The sequence below is a fragment of the Myotis daubentonii genome, chromosome 2 (assembly GCF_963259705.1).
Source record: "Myotis daubentonii chromosome 2, mMyoDau2.1, whole genome shotgun sequence".
In the NCBI taxonomy this organism is placed as follows: domain Eukaryota; kingdom Metazoa; phylum Chordata; class Mammalia; order Chiroptera; family Vespertilionidae; genus Myotis; species Myotis daubentonii.
In genome coordinates, this window is record NC_081841.1 from 67,227,815 (window position 1) to 67,251,385 (window position 23,571).

Genomic DNA, 23,571 nt, shown 5'->3' on the forward strand with positions numbered 1-23,571 from the left:
TCCTCCCTGCGTCTCCGCTGCGGATCGGCGCCCCGCAGCTGCGGCAGCTGCACCAGCTGCACCCGCTGCACCAGCCGCACCAGCCGCACCAGCCGCGCGCGCCCTCAGCCTCACCCCGGCACCGCGCACACCTCCACCCGCCCGCGGCGCGGCGCGGGGCCGGCGATTATAGCCCGGCCAGGGGGCGGGCGCACTCAGGACCCGCCCCTGTCGCCTGACTGACGTCCCGCCGGCCCATTCAGGCGCCGTGGGTCCCTCGGAGGCGGGGCCGAGATGCGCCTCCCGGGCTCCTCCGCCTTCTCCGCACCTGGGCGAGCCGGCGCTGGGCCGGGCTGTGCGGGTAGGCGGCCGTCTCAGGCTTTGCCTCTGCTCCCACTCCCGCCGCTGCTGGGATCCCGGGCGCTCCGGCGTTTGGTGTCTCCAGCTGCTGCAGGTTTGGAGGTGTTCAAAGCTCGGCCGGCTTCCCGCGCTGGGTTTCGGGGGCCGACGCGCCCCCAGCTCACCTGGAGCGGCGGGAGGCGCCCCGCGAGCTTGGGGTGCCCGGGTGCCGCACCCGCTCTTGCGGGTCTCTGCGGCGGAGAGGCTGGGACCGCGCCCCCAGCCGCGCCCCGCTCCTCTGCCCTGTTCTGCAGTCGTGTGGGATTTAAGAAAGCAAGAAAGCATGTGTGTAAGAATTTTAAATGTCGTCAAGTGTGGAGTCCAGGGAAATTTCCGACAAATATATGTGGTGTATGAGAGTTGACTGCATCTGAGGTCAATTTAAAGCTGAAAATCACATAGAACAAAGCAGAACCACTATTTGTAAATCCAGTGCTGCCTCCACTCATACTTCCTGGGTCAATATCCGTTCTCTCTCCCTAAAAGGCTTCCTTCTGGAAGGACTGGGTGGTCTGTGTTTACACTGGGGAGAATGAGGACTGCCCCCAAACCTGAGGCAGTTTGCGGTGCGGGCGGAGACCGCGTACACCTGTCACGCATTACCTGTGACCGTCAGGCAATGAGGGACTCGGTGCCAAGGGTCCTATGAATAGAAAAAGTTTGGAAACCACTGATTTGCAATAACGTGTGGAAACACGTTAAAAACGTGGCGCCACGGCCTCACCCCCTACGAATTGAACAGGATTTCTCTCTATGAGGCCAAGGGAAGGTATTTTTTTTAAGTGCCTTGGTGAAGGAAGACATAGAATTACAGTAAGTAAAAAGGTCATCAAAACATAAAATGTGCTGGGGAGTAAAAATATAAAGTCTGGAATGTGCTCACATTTAAGTTGCTATCAACTTAAAATAGATGGTTGTTATGTACATAGGATGGTATATGTGAAACTCACCGCAACCACAAAGGAAAAATTTATAGTAAATGCACAAAAGACAATGACAAAATTATAAACAAATTTAAAAAGTGCCTTCGGTGACTCAACTGTGCCTTCGAGAGTGTGCCCGCCCTTTTTTTGTTGTTGCAGATACTATTGTAAAATTGAGCTCTTAGGAGCCCTGAGGCCACCTGTGATTCCCAGGCAGCAGAACAGAAAGGTTTAAGAGCTAAGGAGACTATAGTGTCACACATCTGGATCACTCTGTAAGCTGTTTATTAAGGAAATAATCTAGTTTAATTAATACCTCTGTCTGCAGAATTTTCTAAGAGTTGGAAATTTTTAATGATGTTGTTGAATTTCTTAGTGGATTTTTTTTTTTAAAGGTATGCAGCAGATAACTATGCTAGAGGTGACTTCTCGAAGGCCTGAAAAGGTTCTCCTTTCATTGTTCACTGAGTCCTGAAAGGAGGGGCGGGGGGATAGAGGAGATCAGTTAAATTCAGGCAAAGTTACAGTAAGGCCTGGGAAAGGGAACTGACTAGGAACAAGTGAAGGGCAGCTGATTTGACTTTAGAAACCACACAGTTGCTACAGAAGCAGGGGCAGTTCCGTGGCGTCCTGTCATGGCTCTGTGACTGGAGACCGGAGATTTTATCAGGACAGGGGTGGAGATGGCCAGGGTGGTTGTTCCAGAAAGACAGGGGCAAGGTATGGTTGAAATGACTGCCCTTGGAGTTCACACTAGGTAGGAAGGGAAGCAAATTCAGGAGCAGTCAGTCAGAGAATGGAGGTGGTGAGTACAGAGGATTGAGGGCTGAAGATCTAGACCAGTGATGGCGAACCTCTGACACGCGAACTCATTTTTTTGGTTGATTTCTCTTTGTTAAATGGCACTTAAATATATAAAATAAATATCAAAAATATAAATCTTTTTTTTACTATGGTTGCAAATATCAAAAAATTTCTATATGTGACACGGCACCAGAGTTCAGTTAGGGTTTTTCAAAATGCTGACACGCCGAGCTCAAAAGGTTCGCCATCACTGGTCTAGACCCTAGCAACTCAGACTGTGGTCCAGGGACAGCACTGGCATCACCTTGGAGCTTGTTGGAAATGCAGACGCTCTCTTTCTTCTGGAAAATGGAGATAATCCTCCTATCCATGACTGGGTGTTTATGGTTGTAGGGATCTTATAAAGTTGCATACGATATTTCTTCCTTTCTTATTAAGTTGAGCATGGTCACCTTTTCACTGGAATGAAGCACTGATAACAGCTTCTCCTTGGCATATCTGAATTGCCAGCATCACTGCCCTTGTGCGTGGGGCCATTATTAAGTGAAATAAGGGTTATTTGAACACATGCACTGAGATACCACAACAGTCGATCTGATAACCCAGAAGGCTACTGAATGACTAATGGATGCACAGTGGACAAAGGGATTATTCATGTCCAGGCAGACTCACAGACAGTTTGACACTACTCAGAATGGCTGCAATTTAAAACTTACGAATTGTTTATTTCTGGGATTTCCCATATAACATTTTCAGATCATGGTTGACTGCAGGTAACTGACACTGCAGAAAGTGAAAGTGCAGTGAAAGGGGAAATGCTCTAGTTGATACTTATAAGTTCATGCAATCATTTCCTTTTCAATGAGCCTTTTGAAAACAGCCTAAACGATGTCCATTCAACAATACCTCACAAAATGAAATTATAAATATACTCAGACAGCAGCCAAAACAAAGTCTTTTGTCTCCTCATGATTGATTCATTTAGCCAGTTTGTCAATAATTCTTAAACATCCAGTAATATTGTAAGCACTATAAATACCATGGTGGAAAAGCAGAAATAGCCTTTACTTTAATAGCGTTCACATGCTCTTGGGGAAGACTCACAGATAAACAACCACTCAATTAACATTTTGATGTGTATCACAAAATGTAAATGCGGTTGGGGTGGGCGTGGGTGGAGGTCAGAGAAGGCTCCTTGAAGATGTGTCTGTTGAGGGTGAAGCCTGGGGAGGATGGGGACATGGAGGTTCAGGCAGAAAGGATAGTATGTTTTATTTTACATTCTCATGTAGTTTTTATTACGTTTCTTTACACGCATTAAAACAATATTGAGCTAATGAATAGTTTCATTTTTTAATAGAAGTTCACTGTCATATGCTCTACCCATTTCTAGCCTCCCTACATCTCAAACAACTGTAATAAGCTGTTCCCCATCTAAAGAGGTTCTGAACACCCAACTTCTATGGGGGTGGGGAGGGTTTCCCACCGCCATCAAGCAATTCTCTAGGTACCAGTCTGTCCTGGAGGGTCCAGATGGTCCACACAGGTTCCAGTTTGTCCTTGCTCTCTTCCACTTCACGTCCGTCTCTCCTTCCTGACTACCTGCCCTGCAGATTGCAGGCCCCAGCACCAGGTGCAGCATCGATAGCCTTATAAAGACCACTTAAGGAGCTCCAAAAATTGCTGCTGAAAGTTCCGATTCTTAAACCCCTCATCTGTATCACTCCTAGTGGCTCTGCTTCTCTGACTGAACTCCAGCTGGCGCAGGAATTAACCGTAAAGACTTTGAAGTCTGACAACCCGATGACCCCACTTCCAGTTGTGTGACCTTGGACAGCTCACCTCTCTGGCCTTACTTCCCCATCTATTAAACGGGAGGCTAATGCTTTCCGTCTAAGAGTGTGATGAGATAATACATAAAAATCACTTGGCGTCTAGCCTTCGACAGCATTCAACAATTTTTTAATTTTTATTTTTGGTGGGGAGAGCTGCCAGGCTTTAGGAATAGAGTGGAGAACAAGGGAGGCAAGTCCCTATTCTGGTCACATTGGGGTTGAGGGGGCATATAGGCAAGTTCGCAAGAATGTGGTAAGTACTTCGTGGTAGGAATTCCTATATGGGGAAGAAAGAGTAGGGGGGAGGACTGGCTTAGTCTTGGTGGGGAGTGGTGGTGGGGGGGGGGACATATCAGGAAAGGATTCCCAGAGGAAGTGCTATCTAAACAGAGAATGGAGGACAGGTAGGACTCCTTGAGCATTCTAAGAGGGTACTGTGTGTGCAAACCTGAGAAGTAAGAGAGAATCTGATGATTGTCATTATTGTTAGAGTTCCCATAGCATATGCTGAATATTGGCCCTGAGAGCCCCTCAAACCCCCCTTTCCATGCCCCTGTCCCCCCTACCAACAATAAACCTTGTGTCCCAAGCAGAAAAGAGGGATGGAGACTGGGAGGTGGTGTAGAGCCCAGGAGAGCAGAGCCCCACCAGGAGACAGGAGGCCTAATCAGAAGCCAACCAGCCTGACTGTGAGGGCACATCTAGACTGAGAGAGAAAATGTAAAGCAATTGTAGGGCTGTATGCTAGCAAGCAAGTGTGACTTTCTTTACTGGAAGAGGAAAAGGAAGAAGAGCAGAAAATAAGGAACAACATAATGAGTTACATAATGTGCCAGTGAAGGACAGAGAGGAAACGGGAGTCCCGTGAGTGGATATTTGCTGAGTTGGCCCTGTGTGCCCCCCGCTGATACAGCAGGGGGGTTATTTGACAGGTCAGAAGACCTTCATGCCCAAGTGATAGACAGGGTGTATCTTCTTAAAGTGTCAGTCTTACTTAATGAGTTTTTTTGGGGGGAAGGGAAAGTCTATCTTATTTTTAAAATGTATCCAACAGATATATTATGGAACAGCATGCAGATACCACTTTTTTCCCTTTAGGATAAAATATAAGCCTTCAAAGAAATGTCACAATTGAGGAGAGCTGTTTCCTGCTTTCCCTCAGACCCAGGTTAGTGAGTCCAAGATCCCTTTATTCTGACACACGTGGGAAAAGGAAGTATTTGGCCAGAAACTGGTCAAGAAGCACCAGTTTCAGGCCCAGTGAGAGTCAGGCATGAGCCTGCTTTTCCCTGAAGGCTAGTTCTTGCCAGCTCCCAACTCCAGGACTTAACTACACAATTTGTAGGCCCAGTACAAAATGAAGATGTGAGGTCCAACGTTCAGAAATTATTGAGCCCTGGCCGGTTTGGCTCAGTGGATAGAAGGGCCCTGGGATCAATTCCAGTCATGGGCACACATCTGGGTTGCAGGCTTGATCCCTAGTAGGGGGCGTGCAAGAGGCAGCTGATAAATGATTCTCTCATCATTGATGTTTCTATCGCTCCCTCTCCCTTCCTCTCTGAAATCAATAAAAATATTTAAAAAAATTATTGAGAATTTCAAAACAGTGAAAGTATGGCATTAAACCAAGGGCCCTGAGAGACTGTGCAGGTCCCCACATCCATGGAGCTGGCTCTGCCCACTTCTCTTCCCTCTTTCAAATGCACATCTGGGATATTTCTGAGGCAGAGCACCAGCTGAAGAGGGGAGAGAGAGGCGTTCCCCGAGTTTGTCCTATTTATAATCTGTTCACACTTCCCAGAGAGTGTGCCTTCTCCAAATTGTGGGAAAGAGGACAGACAGGGCAAGAGTCCATGCAGGTCCCATCTGGTCAATCAGTCCTGCAAGTGTCCTTGATACCCGTTTCCCAGGAAAGTGGGTAGGGAGGAAAACTGTTTGCTTTTCTAATTGTTTAACCTCCTCTGTGTGGGTCAGAAGGACATGAGGCTTCAGCTCTGCTACCTGTGTCATACCCTGGTCTATTTGCATGATTCTGGCTGAGGTTGGATGGCTGATGAGCTTCATCCACAATTTACAGGCGACCTAACCCAAACTGCTGTTTCTCCAGAAGATAAGGCCAGGCAGGGAAGGTAGGTATTAGTCATAGAAAACGAGTTTCTCTGCAAGTTATCACGGTGGAACCCAGCCCAGGGCATTGATACACTTGCTCCTACAGAATATTTGGCTCAATATTAGGTAACAAACTGAAAGTAGTACACTTCATGTGATTGGGTAATGAAGAGCCTCCTTTAGCGTGCATGTACTTTCTCTCTCTCTTTCTTTCTTTAAAGGGTCTTCTTTTGTGTCTAAAAATCTTAAAGAAACATTTCTTCTTATTCCCATGCTTGGAATATCTTTCCTTCTAACTCTGTTAGAATTCTATCTAGCCTTTAAGACCGATTTCAGAAGGTACAATCTTTTCAAGAATCTTTTCTGACAATCCTAGCCCTATATCCCTTTATGTTTTCCCACTTATTTTGTAACGTATCCTAAGATGTCTGTTCAACAAATATTTATCAAACACCTACTATGCTATGCCAGGTATACCAATCCTCTCTATTTTGAAATGATCCATTTATTTAGATCTACTGATTTGGGTGCTGTTGTGGTCTGAATGTTTGTGTCCTCCTCCAAAAATTCATGTGTTGAAAACCTAATGCCAAAGGTGATGGTATGAAGAGGTGGGGCCATTGTGAGGTGCTTAAGTCATGAGGATGGAGGCCTCAAGTATGGGATTAATGCTCTTATAAAGGAGACCCCAGAGCGCCCTGGCCCATGTGAAAACACAACAGGAGGATGGCTGTCTGTGAACCAGGAGCCCTTACCAAACCCCAAACCCACTGGCAGCACCTTCCTGGACTCCCCAGCCTCTGGAACTGTGAGAAACAAATTCCTATTGTTCATAAGCCACCCGGTATATAGTAGCCTGAAAGGACTGAGGCCAGTGCCTTCCTTCTACACCTAGGCTTTGGGTTACAGTGGTCACCCCGATAGGCTCAGCCCCTGCCCCTGTTGTGGTGGCAGCCTGGTGGAGATACTCTGTTAGCTTTTTGAAAAATATATTTTATTGACTTTTTACAGAGAGGAAGGGAGAGGGATAGAGAGTTAGAAACATCGATGAGAGAGAATCATCGATCAGCTGCCTCCTGTACAACCCCTACTGGGGATGTGCCCACAACCAAGGCACATGCCCTTGACTGGAATTGAACCCGGGACCCTTGAGTCTGCAGGCTGACGCTCTATCCACTGAGCCAAACTGGTCAGGGCTCGGTTAGCTTTTTGAAGGTAGGGACTGCTTATGACTCATCTTTGTGTCCCCTTCAGCAGCAGGCACAACCCCTTTTCTTTACTATCTGCTCAATAAAAACAATTGTTAAATTAAATGGAACATGAGAGAATTTCAGTAGCACCCTGTGACAAGTGAAACAAAAGTCTGTCACAACTGCAGACAGAGTTTTATTAGTTGTGGGATTTGATCTAATATGAATGCCTTAACCACAGAAGTCAATACTCTGTCTTTACGGTAGCTTCGTTAGCATTACAACGCAGAAATTCATCAGGCATGAGTTATCCCAGTCAGGTTTTCTATTTTTGTTAGACTGTTTACAGATGTTTTTATTAGTTTTTTCTTCATGGTGTCTTGGAGAGCTACCCCATAAAATCATTAATGCTGGTTATTTAGGAGTTCTTTCAGGGCATCTCAAGATTTATGAGCTATGTAGGTGGCAATGAAAACTTCACAGCATTTTTGTTGTGTATTTTCTGTGTGTTACATAGGTTAGAAAAAAATTTAAAAACCTTTTAGAACATCATGTGTTCCTAGACCAGCATGGCTTTGGGCTTCTTAAAGAGTATGGCATTTCTCTCTCTCTCTTTTCAATTTATCTTTATTGTTGAAAGTATTACAGATGTCCCTCCCCACCATGACCCCCTCCACCCTGTTCCCTTCCCCTCTTCAGGCTTTCCCTGCACTATTGTCTGTCCCTGGGCTATGAATATATATATGGCTAATATGCTAAGTGTCCCTCTGACCATCCAACCGGTCACTATGATGTGCACTGACCACCAGGAGGCAGATGCTCAATGCAGGAGCTGCCGTGATGCGCACTGGCCATTTACAAAGAAATGGCGCCACGGACCTGGTGCCGACAAACCAACACTCGGCTTCCCCCAAGTGGGACACAGGCCCCTACAGCACCCCAGAGCAACACCCCACCAAATTGCAGCCGGCGCTGCCGAGACCCCTTAGCGCAAAATGTGGCCCACAGCCCAGCCCCGCCCAGTAATGGTGGCTGTGGGTGCCAGGTAATAAATAACATCATGTAGCAACACCCAGCTTCCTCTCCCTAGTCACTAGGGCCTAGCGACTAGCCTCCTTGGAGTTTCTTCAGCCCAGGAGCATGACTTGCTTTATAGCCAAGTGCAAACATTTTACACTTTAACCAAATGTCTGTGAAGCGTTTTCCCGTGCCTCATCTCATTTGATCTTCACAGAAGTCCTGGAGTAGGTAGACAGGAGACTCTGTAGACTCCTATTTTCTTTTCATTAGCCAGAAAATGGAGATTTAGAAAGTTTAGAAACATGACCCAACTGAAAAGAAGTAAGAAATAGTGGAACTTGAAAATGATTTCAGGTTTTCTCACTGTGCAGAATATAGTCAAACACTGCCACAATTAAATATTTCACCCTTTGTTCTCCCTGTGTGATCTACAATAATAATCTGCTTTGTGTTGATATTTACTGCTGTGTTGTTAACAATTACCTGAAAGAGAAGTTGGGGTGCTTCACTCGGCTGGAAAAAGTTTAGCTACATCAGAAAACAGGTCTAGCCGAAACCGGTTTGGCTCAGTGGATAGAGCGTCGGCCTGCGGACTGAAAGGTCCCAGGTTCAATTCCGGTCAAGGGCATGTACCTGGGTTGCGGGCACATCCCCAGTAGGAGATGTGCAGGAGGCAGCTGATCGATGTTTCTCTCTCATCGATGTTTCTGACTCTCTCTCTCTCTCCCTTCCTCTCTGTAAAAAATCAATAAAATATATTAAAAAAAAGAAAAGAAAACAGGTCTAATTAAGCAAGTTTATCTATATATATAAAGCTCTTGTTGGTGCCAATCGCATGCGTGTGTTTCCTTTTGTCATTGTTGATCGTGAATTTGGTTGACACTTCTATTATAGAGAAAGGGCAAATAGTGATATTAAAATATTTCTTCTAATTAATTCCCTTTCAATGTACTTGAATTCATGCACCGGGCCTCTAGTATGCATATAAATTCATTGGTTAATCCCTTCCTGCTCCCTCCCCGTACCCCCCCCCCCCCCACCCCCTCTGAAATTTGACAGTCTTGCAAGCTTCAATGTCTCTGGATCTATTTTTGTTCATCAGTTCATTTTGTTCATAGATTCCACATATGAATGAGATCATGTGATACTTGTCTTTCTCTGACCGGCTTATTTTGCTTGGCATAATACTCTCCAGTATGGCATATATTTCTTCAGTCCCCTCACTCTGTTCCCATCGCTGTGAAACTTCCCTGTCAAGGCTGGCAAAGGCCTCCAATAGCCACACATCTGTCTGCATCCTATGCAGCCTCCCATCAGCATCGGCACCTTTACACACTCTCCCCCTGACTTCTCTGCTTATCCCTTACGAGGTGGCTTTCTTGACTTCTCATCTTCTCCATTCACCCTCCCTCTTTAGATAATCTTATCTAGCCCCATGGCTTTAGCTTATACTTATATACCAACAGCTTCCCAATGTATTTATTTCTTTAAAAATTTTTAAGTATATTTTGATTGATTTCAGAGAGAGGAAAGGAGAAGGAAAGAGAGATAGAAACATCAAGGATGAATCTCCACTGTGGATTGAGCTCGAAACCTGGGCATGTGCTCTGCCCGGGAATCGAACTGTGACCTCCTGGTTCATAGGTCGACGCTCAACCACTGAACCACACCAGCCGGGCACAACTTTCCAATTTAAATTTTTTATCCCTGACCTCTTCTCTGTGTTCCGGACCTACACATCTAAATTCTCACTTGACAGTTCTACTTAGATGTCTAAGAGACATCTCAAACTCAACATCTAAAAAATGTAAGCCATGACTTCCCCCTCAAAACCTGTTGTTTCACTGAACTTCCTGCCTTCCCTCCCAAGCTTTTTCATCTCAGGAAATGAAACTGTTACTCAAACCAAAAACCCAGAACTCATGCTGATTTCTCTCTTTCCCTTCCTCCCCACCATGTGTAATATATCAGTAACTTCTACTGATTCTATCTGCAAAACCTATCCTTTTTCCATCTGCTGCTGACACCCCCACTGGTGCCATCATGGCCTAAGCACCATTATCTCAGCCCTGTTGCCTTCCTTGCTTCCTCTCTGGCATCTACAGTCTCGTCACCACTCCAATGCCATTGCACCTGTTATTACTAAACTAGGGGCCTGGTGCACGAAATTCATGCACTGGGTGTGTGTGTGGGGGGAGTGTCCCTCAGCCCAGCCTGCCCCCTATCACATACTGGGAGCCCTCAGGCGTTGACCCCCATCACCCTCCAATCACAGGATCGGCCCCTTGCCCAGGCCTGACGCCTCTGGCCTAGGCGTCCGGCCCAGGCAGCGGGGCCCTGCAGTGGCAGCGGGGTGGGGGGGGGGGGCCGCGATCGCGTGGGCTCCACCCCTGCCTCTGCAGGATGCCTCTGGCTGAGGCGTCCGGCCCGGGCAGCGGGGACCCACAGCTGCAGCGGCCCCGCGATCGTGGGCTTCGCTTTAGGCCCAGGCAAGGGGCCCCTAGCTCCTGGGACTGCCAGCTTCGACCGTGCCCAGCTCCCATCGCTGGCTCCACCCCTACTTCCTGCTATCACTGGCCAGGGCGGAAAAGGCACCTGATTCTCCGATCATGGCTGGGGGGCAGGGCAAAGGCGGCCCCAGGGCCGCCTTTGCCCTGCCCCCCAGCTCTTAGCTCCCCCCTGGGTTTCCGATCACTGTCAGTGGCAGGGGGCTTCTTCCTGCTTTCCCTTTCGCCTCCCTGCATTGTGCCTACATATGCAAATTAACCGCCATCTTGTTGGCAGTTAACTGCCAATCTTAGTTGGCAGTTAATTTGCATATAGCCCTGACTGTCCAATGAAAAGGGTATCGTCGTACGCCAATTACCATTTTTCTCTTTTATTAGTGTAGATATTTATTTAGTATATATATTTGTAGATACTCTCCCACGTGCCTCCTAGAATGTAAGTTTCTGATCATCTTGCTCAATATTGTATGCCCTGGCACAGGTTAAGTCCTTATACATATTGGATGATTCAATAAAAAAAATGAAATACCTTTTTGAAAGAGCCAGTCCTGTCCATAGGCTGCCATCTAAATTATGAGACTGTTGCAGGTGCGATCCCCAGTATGGGGCATGCAGGAGGCTGCTGATCAATGATTCTCTCTTATCATTGATGTTTCTCTCTCTCTCTCTCTCTCTCTCCCTCTCCCTTCCTCTCTGAAATCAATAATATATACATACACACACATATATGTATATATATATTAAAAATAAATAGCCCTAGCTGGTTTGGCTCAGTGGATAGAGTGTTGGCCTGCAGACTGAAGGGTCCCAGGTTCGATTCCGGCCAAGGGCACGTACCTTGGTTGCAGGCTCTTCCCCTTCCTGGGCCCTAGTCGGGATGCGAGCAGGAGAAACACAGTCAGTGTGTTTCTCTCACATCAATGTTTCTCTCCGTCTTTCCCTCTCTCTTCCACTCTCTCTAAAAGATCAATGGAAAATATCCTCAGGTGAGGATTAACAAATAAACAAACAAACAAATTATGAGATTAAGAGATATTTTAATATCCCAACTGCCCAGCCAGAAATTTTAAGTTTTAGAGTCACTCCATTGGCCACTGTCTTGATCCATCATTGTTATTGTAAAAATATTACCTAAAGGAGAATAGAAGTCTCATACTACCTTGTTAATATACTAATTCTTCAAAACATGAGCCTGAGTTAGTCATCAGATGATTTTCATTTGGGAATCAGAGAGAGGGAGTGGGACCAGGGACAAATACATTATAATGGAAGTTTGAAAGATAGAACATGAAAAGTTAGCTGCCTGGGAGCACCTCCCAATCAGGACAGATCTGTGTGAAAAATTAGCAGGAGAAAGGAGGCTGCGATTGGAGAGAGGATGGAGAGAAGATTTGCTGAATACTTTCCATGTGCTTGAATTGTTAGGTGCTTAGGAATAAGGAAGAAGTGAAACTCAGACTTTGGACCTCAATGTCTTCTGAGGAAGCCGACTCCACGGTGATTCCTGGTGAGAAAGGTTGACCATGTTTAATAAATAGGCACAAACATTTCAGTTCTGACATAACCAGTCTTCTCTCTCAACATCAGTTTATGTCTCTACTTTACAAGCAAAAGTCAGTTAGCATTGGGGTTTATAAAACTCACCAAAACATACAAATGTAACGTAAATGTTACTCTGTTAATTTGGAATGGATTCTGGCAAGCATTCTCAGATAAAGATACAAATACATTCTTTGTTCATTTCCATGAACGGCCTTTTTATGGCGTTTCAGATCTAAATTGGTAAACGTAAGAATTCATGCTTCTGATAGGTGTTGGTCTTATAAAACTGGAAAAAAGGATCACATTTTCTATAACATATGAATGCACAAGTGATTCATTCTTTGGCTCAAGTTAGAAACATTTATTTTTGGCATTCTTGATTCTTCTTTCTGCATTAGCGTCACAGATTCTTCTCAATAAGATGTAGACACTGGATGGACTTCATTCACAAGGAAACACCAAAATAAGTGGAGTGACTAATATCCAAGAATTTAAAACTTGTAAATATTTATGACAAAATTATATTAGTCTTTGTGAGGATTTCTCTCTGAGACTCGGTTGTAACTATTTATTCTGTGCTCTAAATTCTCTTTAAATTTTGGATACTCTTATTAGTTTGCAGTGCTTCATGGACAAACCAATATGAAAGTTGTGTATAAAATACACTGAATCTTGAATAAAAGGGACAGCACTGCTTTACTCATATGACCTTTCTTCTAGGTGAGCCTAGAACCGTGGTTGGCAAACTGCGGCTCGAGAGCCACATGCAGCTCTTTGGCCCCTTGAGTGTGGCTCTTCCTAAGCCTTAGGAGTACCCTAATTAAGTTAATAACAATGTACCTACCTATATAGTTTAAGTTTAAAAAATTTGGCTCTCAAAAGAAATTTCAGCCCTAACCCGTTTGGCTCAGTGGATAGAGCATCGGTCTGCAGACTCAAGGGTCCCAGGTTCGATTCCAGTCAAGGGCATGTACCTTGGCTGTGGGCACATTCCCAGTAGGGGGCGTGCAGGAGGCAGCTAGTTGATGTTTCTCACTCATCGATGTTTCTAGCTCTCTATCCCTCTCCTTTCCTCTCTGGAAAATCAATAAAATATATTTTTTTTAAAAAAGAAATTTCAATCGTTGTACTGCTGATATTAGGCTCTGTTGACTAATGAGTTTGCCGACCACTGGCCTAGAACATCACATTTTGGAATCAGTGACCAAAGTCCTAGACCAGGTAGATTTGCAAGGCCCAGTGAAAAATGAAAATGCAGGGCCCCTTGTTAAAAAAATTATTTAAAAATTTAAGATGGCAACATCAGATCATTAACCCCAGCCCCAGGCTCATCTAAGGGTGGACCCTATGTCACTAAAGAGGTCTTGAGCTCAGGAAGCTGGCCCTGCCTACATCTTTATTTTAGATCCTCTTAGCATGACTTGTTCACATGAACTAACCATTCTGAAACTACCTATTCCTACTTGCAGAACAGGTAAGAAGAATTAGCATGCTAATTACCTATCACAACTGAGGGAAGAAATCAAGGTGTCTATGTAATTGTAATCTTCAAGTAAGAAAAAATAGAGTCTAGCTGGTGTGGTTCAGTGGTTGAGCATTGAATTATGAACCAAGAGGTCATGGTTCAATTCCCAGTTGGGGCACATGCCCGAGTTGGAGGTTCCATCCCCAATGTGGGGCGTGCAGGAAGCAGCCAATCAATGGTTCTCTCTCATCATTGATGTTTCTATCTCTTTCTCCCTTTCTCTTCCTCTCTGAAATCAATAAAAATATTTTTTTTAAAAAAAGAGAAAATAGAATTATAAAAAGAATTTGTAGTGTACAAATTTCTTCTGACATGGGTTTTCTATTTAAAACTTGGAATTCTTTTAGTAAGAGCTTCAGAATCACTTCAAAATGTTAGTCCCAAATATTTACCAGCCCATGAAAATTTTTAATGCTTTCCCTCTAGTCTTGTGGTTCCCAGGGCTGTCTGATCATGATATATTTTTGAGGACCATTTTAAAAAATACAGATTAATGGGCTCACTGTAGACCTATGCAATCAGAATCTTCTGGGTCTAGGTTCCCATTAAGAAAGCATAATGAGCCAAAACCGGTTTGGCTCAGTGGATAGAGCGTCGGCCTGCGGACTGAAAGGTCCCAGGTTCGATTCAGGTCAAGGGCATGTACCTGGGTTGCGGGCACATCCCCAATAGGAGATGTACAGGAGGCAGCTGATCGATGTTTCTCTCTCATCGATGTTTCTAACTCTCTATCCCTCTCCCTTCCTCTCTGTAAAAAATCAATAAAATATATTAAAAAAAAAAAGAAAGCAGAATGAATGAATGAAAGGAAGAAAGGCCCTTTTTGGCCTACTTATCTTGACTTTTTACTATATCCTGTCATCAAGCAAGTGGAATAATACAGTATTTATCTTTTGTGACTAGCTTATTTAACTTAGCATAATGTCATCAAGGTTCATTCATGTCATAGCATGTATCAGAATTTCCTTCTTTTCTAAGGCTGAATAATATTCCATTGTATGTACATACTATATTTTTCACTTTTTCTCTTTTCCCATTGATTTTTAGAGAGAGTGAAAGGGAGGGAGGGAGGGGGAGAATTAAAAGAGAGAGAGAGAGAGAGAGAGAGAGAGAGAGAGAGAGAGAGAGAGAGATGTGAGAGACACATCGATTGGTTGCCTCCTGAATGTGCCCCCAGTTGGGGTTGGGGATTGAACCAGTGACCCTTCAGTGCTTGGGCTAATGCTCTAACCACTTAGTCACACCATACTACATTTTATTTATCAATTAATTTCTCCATGAACACATGGGTTGCGAGTTTTTTGTTTTATACTCCCAAAGGCCTTATCAAGATACTAGAGGCCCAGTGCACGAATTTGTGCATGAGTGGGGTCTGGTCAGCCAGCCCTATTTGGGCCTATCAGGCTGGGCCAGCTGCAGGGAGAGGTTGCAGGAGATTAACCAGCCAGCACTGCCCCAGATGGGGGGGTGGGGGTGGCGGATCGGGGGCAAGGCTGGCCAGGGGGCAGGGCTGCGGGCTGTTGGCCAACTGCTGCCCCCCCCACCCCCCGCCGTCGAACTCCCAGTTGAACTCCTGGTGGAAGGGACAATTTGCATATTAGCCTTTTATTATATAGGATTCCTTTGAAACAAGTGCACTGCTCTCCCCCTAAAGAATTCTGAATAATATTTCTCCTTAAATATCAAAAGTGTGTTTTGGCTCCCAGGTTTAAAAAAGCAAATAAAGCCATCATTAGGTGAAAGTTATGCTACTGTTTGAGAAAGGTATCATCATCTATCTGAGAGTTCTAGGGTCCTCACTCGTAAATTCTGGCTAACTAGTGAACTTGACTTGTCTTTGCACTTCATTTGCACATGGTAGCTTGGAACTGGAAGAATTAATAGAAGGTTCGGCAAAGAGGGACTTGATCTTGAAGACCATTTTTCTTGCCAATATGACTTCATGGAGAAATGAAGTTCATCAAGTTCATGTAAACTCAGCTGGGATCTTTATATACATGTGGTAGAGTTAAGGAAATCCACGAAGTTCCCATAAACATCCTCAGTACGCTGTGTGATCGCCCCCGGCCTTCCAATCAGTTCCCTCACATCCCTTCCCCTCTACCTCATCCTCTTTGATGAGAAATACATGCGACTTCCTTGTATCCGGGTTCTAAGTGCTTTATGTTAAGGAAATGAATAAATGCCGGACAGGTCCTGTCCTCGATAAGGAGAGCAGGTATGGCTCATTGGGGTTAAAAGGACCGGAAGAATGAGAGGGGATTTCTCAGATCAGAAGTGCAGAAGGAGCATGTTGAAGACCTAAAGTAGTAGGTGAACAGTTGTATCATAACGTTGGAGTTGATAAATGGGGCCAAAGAGAGACGGTCAAAGGGAACTGGCAGAATTTGGAAGCAGAGAATAAAAGGATAGTTTTTTGCTCCTATTTCTTGAGCGGAGCTAATTGGACATGGATTTGCTCCCACGAGTCTACCAGCCAATGTGGAAAAGTTGATAAAAAATACACTGAATGCAGACGCTCCCACCTCCTCTCACTAAGCTCGGAGGATCTGATGGTCGGCCAGACCTCGCCCTCTACTAGTAGATAGGAGCTTGCAAGACTCTTCTTCTTGGGGACATTTTTGGCCAGCCCAATGGGGAACACTTAAAAATGCGAATATGGGGATAAAGGGTAGAGAGGAGGGGAGTCAGCAGATAATCACCTTGGGCCTAGAGTGAAGACCAAAGTTAATAAGCCTCATTCTTGAACCTCCAATTCGTTTTTAGTCTCCATTCTTAACTGGGGTTGTTAGTAAGCAAAATAGACCCAAGTCCTGTTCCCTATGAGCTTACACCCTAAGGGGGGGCGAGGGGGGAGACAGAAAACAAAGGGTAAGCTATGTAGTATTTTAGAGAGCAGTAAATGTGTTGATTGTGAAAGCCACCCCGGGAAGGTATTACAACAGTAGCTGGCGTTGGGGAGGGAAATCTCATGCATCTATGTAATCCACCATCCTCACCTGGAAGCTTTGCATCCGAACGCCTTTGAGTGCCTGCAGAGCGCTTACCTGTGCTGGCCTCCAGGACCTTCGCTAACTCAGTGCCCATGACCCGGGACACGGGGCCAGACTCCTCCGCTCCACCTCGCGTGCTTAAAATTACTGTACTGGTAATTGGGTTAGCCTCACCTATTTACTTTGATTTGCGTAACCTTCGCCAGGAGGAAAAGCTTCAGTATTATTCCACGCCAGGAAAACCCACAGTCTTTTATGCGGGTGGGGCTCACTTGGGACAGTATTTGTGAGGTCTTTCGGGTTCATTATCACAAGGTTGGTGCGCCAGTTTAACCTCCGACGACAAACCGTCTACAACCTCAAGTGAGGAATGGGATTCTCCGCAATGGCATCTATACGTTGCGTGTAGTTCTGCAGAACAAACATTCCCAGTCTTGGGTTAGGGATCAACAGCCCCTCCAACGATGAAAACTTACCTCTGAATATTACAGGAACACCCATTGCCCTTCTTAGTAAACAGACAGAAGCCAGCTGTATGATTATAAGATAAAAAAGTCATTATAGACTTGAATTTGTTGGAAACAGGTATGTAAGCATTCTCTAACCTCCTGCATTTTTTTGGAGGGTGATGACTAAGCCAGGGCTCTGTGAAGTAAAAGCATTTGTGTCCCAACTCACCATTTCTCATTAAGCACCACTGCAATGCCCGGGGCCTCAACTATGATTTTAAATGAGAGTGAGTCAAAAAATTGAAACTTAATAGTAATTTTATTTCACCGTCTCTACCTTAATTTAGCCATCATTCCTCCAGGAAGCTTTCGCTGATCCCCCATGAGGGAATTGTAACCTATACTCCCCCGTTATCTGCTTATTTATTTACATTGTGATTGCCTTTCCCTGTGTCCTTTTTAAAAAAATATATATTTTATTGATTTTTTACAGAGAGGGAGGGAGAGGGATAGAGTGTTAGAAACATCGATGAGAAACATAAATCAGATGAGAAACATAAATATAAACATCGATGAGAAACATAAAACACAACCCAGGTACATGCCCTTCACCAGAATCGAACCCGGGACCCTTCTGCCCGCAGGCTGATGCTCTATCCACTGAGCCAAACCGGGTAGGGCTTGTGTCCTCTTTTATAGACCCTACTAGACTGGACACTCCCCAGAGCAGGAACTGAGTTGATCTTTTTCTCAGTTCAATTCCTTGTTTTAGCAAATGACTAAATATGAAAATGAACAAAATGTTACACGTCATAATAGGAAATTAAAATAATTTATATTCTTTAATCTCAGCAACTGTTCACTTATTTATTAGGATGGTCATTTAAATTTAGGGTGACATTTTAAAATGTTTACACTAGTAAGCAATACAAATTAAAACAACAGTGAAAAAAATGTTAACCTATCAAAAGAGCAAATATTGTTTTAATATTTTATATCTACTCATTTTTTAAAATGAGGTGCCTAATATAAGTAAGGGAACAAGAAAGTGGCCATTCATATATTTCTGGTAGGAATGAAAATTGCTACAACCTTTTTAGAAAACAATTTTGTAACATAGCTTTAAAAATGCTTATTGCAGTAATTTTACTTCTAGGACTCTATTCTAAAGGCATCATTAGAAACTTTGGGGAAAAATTTTTTTCATGAAGTTAGTAATCATAACATTATCTAAAATAGTAAAAAGTTGAAAATAAGGTTTAAGTTAAAGAAAAATGGGCTATAACTCTTATTAATGTACTAGAGGCCTGGTGCACAAAAATTTGTGCACTCGGGGGGGAGGGGGGGTCCCTCAGCCCGGCCTGTGCCCTCTCCCAGTCTGGGACCCCTTGGGAGATAACGACCTGCTGGCTTAGGCCTGCTCCTGGGTGGCAGAGGGCAGGCCCAATCCCTAGGTGCAGCCCCTGGTCAGGCTCAGAGCAGGGCCGACTGGGGAGTTGGGACGCCGCCCCCTATAATGCACAGAGCAGGGCGGATCGGGAGGTTGCGATGCCACCCTCAGTCACGCTCAGGGTAGGGCCAATTGGGGGGTTGGGGCACCGCCCCCTGTCACACTCAAGGCAGGGTGAATGGGGAGGTTGCAGCGCCACCCCCTGTCAAGCACAGAGCAGGGCCAATCAGGGGGTTAGGGTGCTGCCCCCTGTCACGCACAGAGCAGGGCCCATGAGGGGTGTTGGGGCTCCGCCCTCTATCACCCACAGAGTAGGGTCAATCAGGGGGTTGGGGAGCTCCCCCCTGTCACGCACAGAGTAGGGCCGATAGGGAAGTTGGGGCACCGCCCCCTATCACCCACAGAGCAGGGCCGATCAGGGGGTTGGGGTGCCGCCACTGTCACACTCAGGGCAGGGCCGATGGGGAGGTTATGGCTCTACCCCGTCACACACAGAGCAGGGCCCGTGGTGGTGGGGGGGGGGGGGTTGGAGCGCCATCCCTGTCACACACTGAGCAGGGCCGATCAGGGGGTTGGGGCGCTGCACCCTGTCACACACAGAGCTGCAGGGCTATCAGGGGGTTGGGGAGCTCCCCCTATCAGGCACAGAGCAGGGCTGATCAGAGGATTGGGGCACCTTCCCCTGTCACAAACAGAGCAGGGCGGAGAGGGAGGTTGTGGCCCTGCCACCTGTCACACACAGAGCTGCAGGGCGATCAGGGGGTTTGGGCGCTGCCCCCTGTCACGCTGATCCTGGTGCCGGGAGGCATATTACCCTTTTACTATATAGAATAGAGGCCTGGTGCACGGGTGGGGGCCGGCTGGTTTGCCCTGAAGGGTGTCCTGGATAAGGGTGGGGGTCCCTACTGGGGTGCCTGGCCAGTCTGGGTGAGGGACTGAGAGCTGTTTTCAGGCTGGCAGGTGACTGAAGCTCCCAACTGCTCCTTTTTTTCTTTTTTTTAAAATTTATTCTGGGCCAGCTTTAGCTCTGGCTCCAGCTCTAAGGCCTCTGCTGCTGAAAGCAGGTATCTGGTTTGTTTGGGTTCTATAATCGAAACACTGTATCAACTCCAGCTCTGAGATCTGGGCTGGCTGAAAGCAGGTTTTGTTTAGCTTCCATATTTGTAACAATGTTTCAAACTGCCAGCTCAGAGGCCTGCAGCGGCAGGTGGGGAACGTTGGAGTCCTCCGTCACTGAAGCAAGCAAGCCTCATGTTAGCTTCAAGCTGCCTGGCTGCCGGCCGCCATCTTGGCTGGCAATTAATTTGCATATCGCCCTGATTAGCCAATGGGAAGGGTAGCGGATGTATGGCTAATTACCATGTTTCTCTTTTATTAGATAGGATTGGCATTTATCTGTCCATGTTTTGTCCATATGCTTTTTTTCTTCTTAAACAATAAGTAATTCTAGTAAATTTTTTGCCATAACTGGTTTAGCTCAGTGGATAGAGCATCGGCCTGGGGACTGAAGGGTCCCAGGTTTGATTCCGGTCAAGGGCATGTACCTTGGTTGCGGGCACATCCCCAGTAGGGGGTGTGCAGAAGGCAGCTGTCGATGTTTCTCTCTCATCGATGTTTCTAACTCTCTATCCCTCTCCCTTCCTTTCTGTAAAAAAATCAATTAAAGATATTTTTAAAAAATAAGTAATTCTAGTAAATTTTTTAGTTACTAATATATTGTCAAATCTTTCCATGCAAACAAATATAGTTCTACCACATTATTTTTAATAACTGTAATATATTCTGCATTATGACTATACATTAAATTTAACCAAATTGCCCATTTTTGATATTTATAAACCAAATATCTATTTTAAATCTAGAAGGGCCACCATGTCCAAAAGTAATAGTAAAACTAGTAAGCCATATCTTATTATGGGTTCTCCTTGCTCATCTCTTTCACTAGTTATATTTATAAATGTTTTACAAATTTGGAATGTTTGTAATAAAGAACCTTCTCATCCAGAAATAAAGTATCTCTTTATTTAATTATTTTCTTTTATGTCTCTAGGTAACATTGCAGCAGATTTTTCATATAGGCCTTCATAGTTCTTGCTACATTTATTCATTGGTGTTTCATATTTAGTTTGCCTTTGCAAAAAAATTTCCATTATTTTTTTTCGTACTGAACACAGCCCTCTGTAGGGAAGAATACCAATGTTTACACGCTTATTTTGTGACTGAGCATACTGAATTCTAAAAATATTTTCCCACCCACGTTGTGTAAGTCCAATGAAAGCTGCAAAACGTAACTGAAAAGTTTTGCTCCTCTCCCTCTTCCTTCCCCATCACATTTTATTTGAGTCATTTTCGTTTCATTAAACATAAGTGGCTGGCCCGTGACAACAAAAATAAGAGCGTAAGGGACATCTGTATGATCACATCTCCTTGAAAGAGCAGAGAGCATTTACAAGTAAACACGATTAAACAGCACATAACGGGACCCACCTGCGCTTGCCTTCCCGGTCCCCTTGTCAGCAGCTGTACATCCTGCAATCACGTTCTCCCCTGAATAGGAAGAACATTAAGGACTCCTTGGGAAAGTAAACCCTGATCCTGCATTTTGACACTGGTTGCTACCTGTGCACATGTCACATTGAGTGCTATTATTATCCTCATTTTACAGATGAGAAAAGGGGGCCCAGAGAGGTTAAATACTGCATTCACTCATTCAATCAGTAAACATCGAGCACCTACTATGCACTAGGCTCTCTTCTATGATCGTGAACTTAAAAAAGTTCCCACCCTCGTGAAAGCTACATTTTGATGGGGCAGAAATGCAGAAACAAAAAATGTGCTGTGTCTAACAAGGTCATAGAGCTGAAATGTGAGTCTGGCTGCAGACCCCATGGGTTTGACCGAGACATAATGCTACATGGAGAGAGAAGAGAACATGGGCCTTGGAGAAGGTCATCTGCTCTCTCCCGAAGAGTCTTATAGGATGGCATGACTTGCATCAGCTGACCACGGTCCAGAGTGCGATCTCATTCTGCAGGTTCTGCCTAGAGAGAGGATAGCTGTTTCTCTGAGACAGTTGCTTTTTGGCTATTTTTTTTTTTTTTTTTAGTAATACATTTTTATTGACTTCAGAGAGGAAGAAGAATAACATATTTTTATTGATTTCACTTGCCAAAGAGGAAGAGAGAGAGAGATAGAAACATCTATGATGAGAGAGAATCATTGATCAGCTGTCTCCTGCCAGTCCCCCACTGGGGATTGAACCCACAACCTGGGCATGTGCCCTTGACCAGAATCGAACCTGGGACCTTTCAGTTTGCAGGCCGACCGACAGTCTATCCCCTGAGCCAAACCTGGCTAGGGCATTGACTATTTTCTATGTTAACCTGTCTGGACCCCTGTAGCCCACCTGCCTTCCCAGAGTTCTTGTTTTCACATCTTTGCTATCTCAACTGCCAATTCAAACTAAGGTATTAATGACTGATAAAGGCAAAGCTATGTAGCAGAGCCCAATAATGATGCTGATTTTCACATACGTTGTAGACCCTGTACACAGAAATAGTTCAGAGTCATGAGGCAAAAACTTTCAATATCACTCAAAATTACCCTTAGAAATAGGGCAGTTGGTTAGAAGGCAATTACCTGAAACTACATGGATTAAGTTATTATTTTTTTAACCTAGATTAACTTTTACTTAATAAAAGCCCATTTAAGCAGCCCCTGTTATTCCTTCATTAATGAAACCTAGGCTCTTCTTGCCTTATAAACATAGCTATGTGGTAGGTATAGATCCTTTTCAAGTATCCCGAGTTAATCTTCACTTACTAGTTTCAGAATTCGTCTGGATTTTAATTTTTTTTAATAAAAATATTTATGTTGTTCAACTCCTTTGAAATCTTTGAAGCTGAGCAGGCTTTTTATCTTAAGCCAGGTTTTATTTGAGAACCCTAGAACGTTTATGATGGATCTAAGTTGCTTTTATTAAACATTCCTGGTAGCTGAAACACAGGAAAAAATATTTTCTCTGCTATTGATTTAGCTTGATGTGAGATAGTATTAGACCTTTGGAAATAAGCTGCAAATTGTCAACTTTAATTAAAAAATAATTTGTGGGGGTTTTGTTGTTGTTGCTTTTGTTGGTTTTGGATCCGTGAAAGCCAGCGAGGAAAGAGGAAACCCAAAGGAAAAAACGCCCTGACCTCCTGTAGCCTTTCCATTAGCACTGCACACAGTGTGGTTTATCCCCCCGGATTCCCTGTAATTAAGTGGTTCCCGCAAATTTGGTGAGCGCACTTGCTATGGAAAACTTTACACGCCTTTCTCTTTCTTTCTTTTTTTTTTTTCAGTCCATCATGTGAAATCCGTGCAAACACAAAGACCTTTTATTTATTGACAAAGGGAACAGCCGCTCTCTTGTCCTTCTCAAAAATAAGAAAGAGAATCTGTCCCATATTTTGGTGCCGAGTAACCAGAATAAAAACTGCACATTGTGTGTTATTTCTTCTTTATTTTGTGAGTGCTTTCTATCCAACAGTGAACATTCTTTACGTAAACTAGCTCATGCTTTCTACAAAGGACCTGAAAAATGGAAATATTCCTAAGTTGTTCAGGGTCAAGCATTCCATGACTGACCAAATTAGACAAGGTGTTAACTCACCTCTCCTTGGGAATTTGAGAGAAAATAAAGAAACTGGTGGAATGATTTTCTTTCTTTCGCACATCCCTGGATGGGCAGTTAGGTACTCATCCTGCAACATGGTCAAGTGCCTTCTGAGTGCTGGGCAGTGTGCTGGGCACATAAATGAGACAAGGCCGCTGCCCTGGCACAGCTCAGTTTTTAAGAAAGATG

General features: G+C 44.7%; 1 protein-coding gene across 2 annotated transcripts in view; it reads right to left on the minus strand.

Moving 5' to 3' along the window:
- Positions 1–574, minus strand: part of CPM (carboxypeptidase M) — a 73,242-nt gene extending 72,668 nt beyond the window's left edge. Inside the window, exon 1 of one of the 2 annotated variants that reach the window (XM_059683571.1) lies at positions 308–574. The gene's annotated coding sequence lies outside the window, so the exon portion shown is untranslated. Of the gene's footprint in view, positions 1–114; positions 172–307 lie in introns of those variants that run through there. The other variant, XM_059683572.1, reaches the window with a different exon arrangement.
- Between the last annotated feature and the right edge of the window lie 22,997 nt (positions 575–23,571).